Here is a 5,974-nt window from a genome sequence, read left to right as displayed (position 1 = left end):
TTCTACTCCTCAATGATCCTCTGACTCAGCCATTCCATCAGCTGCACCCTTCCCCCCAGCCCTCCCCCATACAAAAGTATGCAGCAAGAGAACACGCTACCTTTGAATCCTCCGGCTGCTCTGCAAACTAAGCTACTTCCTGGTTCAGTCCTGTTCCCGGAAGTCACATGATGAGGAGAACTGTCCGGGGCACGCACGTAGGGACAGAGCTGCAGCTGCTGGTCGTCCTATTGCCTTTTTACAAAATGTATTGTACAGCATGGAGGAGATTTATAGGGTGACTTTTAAACTAAACTCATGGTAAAGGTCCAGAAATCTTTGGACAGAGACAACTTTTTTTCTAATTTTGGTTCTGTACATGACCACAATGAATTTTAAATGAAACAACTCGGATGCAGTTGAACTGCAGACTTTCAGCTTTAATTCAGTGGGTTGAACAAAAAGATTGCATAAAAATGTGAGGAACTAAAGCCTTTTTTTAACACAATCTCTTCATTTCAGGGGCTCAAAAGTAATTGGACAATTGACTCAAAGGCTATTTCATGGGCAGGTGGGGCAATTCCTTTGTTATGTCATTATCAATGAAGCAGATAAAAGCCCTGCAGTTGATTTGAGGGGGGGGTGCTTGTATGTGGAAGATGTTGCTGTGAACAGACAACATGCGGTCAAAGGAGCTTTCCATGCAGGTGAAACAAGCAGTGTCGGACTGGGATACCAGGGGGCAGGGGCCCACTCTCAGTACTATTATTCTTCCTCTCCTAGCTCAACCTCTATTTACATACTAGAATCTATTATTCCATCTATTTAGCCTCTTTGTTCTCATAGAAATGGGGAATGCCCATGAAATAGGCCAAATCTTTAGCAGTACAAGGGCCCACTGACACCTGGGCCCACCGGGAGTTTTACTTGTATCCTGGTGGGCTAGTCCGACACTGGAAACAAGCCATCCTTAAAGGAGAAGGAAAGCTATGGAGGCATTTTATTGCCAATAGATTAGCTGCAACAGTGCAAGCTAGAATGCTATATTTATTCTGTAGAATGTTTTACCATACCTGAGTAAAAAGCTCTAGAAACTCTCTGTTTGTTTAGGATAGGAGCTGCCATATTAGCTTGGTGTGACATCACTTCCTGCCTGAGTCTCTCCCTGCTCTGGGCTCAGATTACAGTAGAGAAGGGAGGGGGGTGGGGAAGAGGAGCAAACTGAGCATGCTCTTGCCCAGGGCAATGAGGTTTAAGCTGATAGCAGGAAGTCTGATACAGAAGCCCATGAGTACACAATAGAAGGAAAGAAATGCAGTGTTTCTTTTGACAGGGGACTCAGAGCAGCATTACTTTGGGGGGTTACTGGTATATTTAGATGGACCTTTTTGATAAGACTAACTAAGTTTTAACCTTTCCTTCTCCTTTAAGCTGCAAAAACAGAAAAAACCCAAACCCAAAAATCAGTGAGATTGCTACAATATTAGGAGTGGTAAAATCTGCAGTTTGGTACATCCTGAGAAAGAAATAAAGCACTGGTGAACTCAGCAACCCAAAAAGACCTGGATGTCCACGGAAGACAACAGTGGTGGATGATCTCAGAATCATTTCCATGGTGAAGAGAAACCCCTTCACAACAGCCAAACAAGTGAACAACACTCTCCAGGAGGTAGAGTATCCATATCCAAGTCTCCCATAAAGAGAAGACTGCATGAATGTAAATACAGAGGGTGCACTGCAAGGTGCAAGCCACTCATAAGCATCAAGAATAGGAAGGCTACATTGGACTTTGCTACAAAAAAAAAAATAAATTACTTTTGAGCCCCTGAAATGAAGAGATTGTGTTAAAAAAAGGCTTTAGTTCCTCACATTTTTATGCAATCTTTTTGTTCAACCCACAGAATTAAAGCTGAACGTCTGCAGTTCAACTGCATCTGAGTTGTTTCATTTCAAATCCATTGTGGTCATGTACAGAACCAAAATTAGAAAAAAAAGTTGTCTCTGTCCAAAGATTTATGGAGTTAACTGTATAAAAGATGCAGTAGGCCATGGGTATTGTTTGCAGGGTGTACTTTTGATGTTTTTTTTTTGGTGTTACTGTTCCTTTAAAGTCACCAACAAAAGCCCTGTAAAGACATTTAAGCTGCTTTCTAGCATTAAATCCCACAAAAACAAACTGTGTCTGTATAGCAAGTGTTGCTGACAGAGCCGGGCCAACCCGGCCAGGTGCCCTAGGCAACCTGGCCGGCCACAGTGCCGGCTTAGTGTGTGCTCAATCGCGCATGCGCGAAATTATGTGCCAGCGCGCAAAACTATGCGCATGCGCAAAATTATGCGCAATCGTATTTAAGCGCAAATTACCAGCGGTAGCCAGGGAGACATAGGACCGGACATGGGGTAGGCGAAAGAGCAGGTACGTGCCTACTCTGCCTACCCCTAGTTCCGGTCCTTGTTGCTGACACCTGCCCAGAACCTGGGGTTTTCCGGATAATGGATCTTTCCATAATTTGGATCTTCATATCTTAAGTCTACTAGAAAATCATGTAAACATTAAATAAACCCAATAGGCTGGTTTTGCATTCAATATGTGTTAATAATATCTTAGCTGGGGTCAAGTACAGGTATGGAACCTGTTATCCAGCCTGCTCAGGACCTCGGGTTTTCCGGATAACGGATCTTTCCATAATCTGGATCTTTATATTTTAAGTCTACTAGAAAATCGTTTAAATATTAAATAAACCCAATAGGCTGGCTTTGTATTCAATAAGGATTAATTATATATAAAGGCCCCATACAAGGGCTGATAAAATATCCAGACAGATCGAGTCAGCAGCTTATCGGCCCGTGTGGGGGGCCCTCTGACGTGCTTCCCTGATCAATATATGGCCAAAAGATGTCGATCGAGTAAAAAACCCATTGGATCGTGGCCGCATCTGTTCGTTGATGCAGTCCCGTGATCCGACCACCCCTATTGCCTTCATTCTGATCCGATTGTTGGGCTCTAGGGCCCATGATCGGATCAGCCCAATATGGCCCACCTCAATGTGGGTATATCAGGGAGATATGTCAAACGAGCAGATCTCGCTGTGTATGGCGCCTTTAGTTGGGATCGAGTACAAGCTATGGTTTTATTATTACAGAGAATAAGGAAATCATCTTGAAAATTTTGGATTATTTGGATAAAATGGAGTCTATGGGAGACGGAGCATTCTGGTTAACGGGTTTCCGGATAATGGACCCCATAGCCGTACTTGTATAAATGATTCTAAAGTATTGCCAAGCAGGCATATAAAGCATTGTTTGAGCAGGGGCAAAAAACAAAAAAACAATCACAATGCCACCAGGATGTAGTAACAAGCAAAGTATTGAAGCCACGGCGTGTTCCCTGGGGTCACATAAGCAAATCGACTTCGGGACGCTGTTTATAACTAATATTTAACGTATTCCAAAAACCAATTTGTTTATCAAAACACAAAACATATTTTTAACGATATTGTGGGGTTACGACTTTTCTTTCAATTAATTAAGTGATCAATAGTAATTGTACCTCTACATATCTGGATTTAATAAATGTGATAAATAAAACTATCTATAAGAATAAATTTTGGTTTTAATATGGTATCAAAACACACAATAAAAGCATATTTTGGTACTACGCTCGTCACTAATAAGAGGCAAATAAAACAGGAGCTCATTTGTGGCAGCATTAAGCCATGAAGGAAATATACTCACACTATTAATAGAACATCTCTTCAAATCCCCATTCAAGCTGCTTTACCTCCCCTTTGTGCCTATAAACGGCATAAAACTGCGTAAGTAAATAGGTTACATAATGCAAAGCGCTGTGCTCTATCTGTATCCAAGGAATGTCGCCTGTATAAGGCATTATCGGGGGAATGTAATAAAAATCGCTAACGGAAAAACTATTCGCAATGCGAAAAGTTATGCCTTTGCGCAAACAAATTTTGCTTTGTGCGAATTTAATATAGCTTTTGCAAGCCCGGAAACTGTTTAGCGACCACTTCCGACAGTGAAAGACCGTTTGCGAATTTTATAGTTTGCGCCAATGCGCAGTCAATGTAATAAAACTTCTTACTGAAAAAGTCGTTATGTTTGCTCCAAAAGATTACGACACCTTCAAGCACTTCTTATGAGTGCGCAATTAAAATTCGCAATGCGCAATTAAAATTCTCAATGCAATAACAGTTTAAGGAACAATATTACATTGTGAGATGTGGATTTTTAGTCTTATTGGTGCGAATTGTTTTGCTCTTTGCGACTTTTATTACATTCCCCTGTAAGTTTATGCCATAGCAACAAGTTGCTGATCTGTTGCTCAGCTAGATGGGCAGGAACATGTCTGTAAAACACAGTCCCAATGTGCCGGCACAGGAATGATGTTTTGCTTTGTTCAGACATAAATAATTGGGAAATCCCTCTATTATCCTTATAGAGAACAGAGCATTGGCCCAGCCCTACATTTGGCTCCGTATCAGCATCGTGTTGCCTTGGGGAAGTCACTTTATCTCACAAGGATCGTAAACGCTAAAGGGTAAATAACAGTTTGAAGGAAAACAACCTGCCCGACCTGAGGCAAAAGGAACAGCACTAAACAAGCCCAAAATATGTTAGCAGAGAAGCAAAACAGTTTTTTTTATTAAAGGGATACTGTTTTTTCAAAACACATCAGTTACTAGTGCTGCTCCAGCAAAATTCTGCGTTGAAATTCGAAAGATTTTTTTATATTTCATTTTGAAATCTGACATGGGGCTAGACTTAGGGGAATATTTATCAAAGGTCAAAGTAAAAAAGAAACTTCGAACTTCGAATTCAAAAAGACCAATCGAATGGAGGTCGAAGGTTTTCTGGGGTCGAAGTTTTTTTAAACTTCGATCTTCGATCTCCCAAACTCCCCCAATGGCCTCCATACAGGTTGTAGGAGGTTCCCCCATAGGCTAAAACAGCACTTCGGTAGCTTTTAGGTGGCGAATGGTGGAAGTCGAAGTTTTAAAGAGACAGTACTTCAATAAAATTCGACCTTCAAATTTTGAAGTTCAAATCGAAGTATGACTATTCTCTAGTCTAAGTACACAAAAAATAGCACGAAATTCTAAGTTTTTCACTTCGAAACTTCACCTCGACCTTTGATAAATCTGCCCCTTATTGTCAATTTCCCAGCTGCCCTTAGTCATGTGACTTGTGCTCTGATAATCGTCAGTCACTCTTTACTGCTGTACTGCAAGTTGGAGTGATATCACCCCTCCCTTTCCCCCCAGCAGCCTAACAACAGAACAATGGGAAGGTAACCAGATAACAGCTCCCTAACACAAGATAACAGCTGCCTGGTAGATCTAAGAACAACACTCAATAGTAAAATCCAGGTCCCACTGTGACACATTAGGTTACATTGAGAAGGAAAAACAGCAGCCTGCCAGAAAGCAGTTCCATCCTAAAGTGCTGGCTCTTTCTGAAAGCACATGACCAGGCAAAATGACCTGAGATGCACCTACACACCAATATTACAACTAAACAAATACACTTGTTGGTAGAGTGAATTATTTACAGTGTAATTTAGAAATAAAAACATCATAAAGATCATGACAGAATCCCTTTAACACTTTGAGTTAACTTTTAGTATAATGTAGAGAGTGATATTCTGAGACAATTTGCAATTGGTTTTCATTATTTATTACTTGTGTTTTTTGAGTTATTTAGCTTTTTATTCAGCAGCTCTCCAGTTTGCATTTCAGCAATCTGGTTGCTAGGGTTCAACGTACCCTAGCAACCATGCATTGATTTGAAAAAGAGACTAGAATATGAATAGGAGAGGCCTGAATAGAAAGATGAGTAATAAAAAGCAGCAATAACAACAAATTTGTTGTCTTACAGAGCATTTGTTTTTTTAGATGGGGTCAGTGACCCCCATTTGAAAAATCGAAAAAATCCAAAGAAGGAAAATAATAATAAAAAAAACTATAAGCAATAAATAATAAAA

The sequence above is a fragment of the Xenopus laevis genome, chromosome 8L (genome assembly GCF_017654675.1).
Source record: "Xenopus laevis strain J_2021 chromosome 8L, Xenopus_laevis_v10.1, whole genome shotgun sequence".
NCBI classification, from domain to species: Eukaryota; Metazoa; Chordata; class Amphibia; order Anura; family Pipidae; genus Xenopus; species Xenopus laevis.
The sequence above is the reverse complement of the archived record's forward strand: the minus strand, read 5'-3'. Positions refer to the sequence as shown.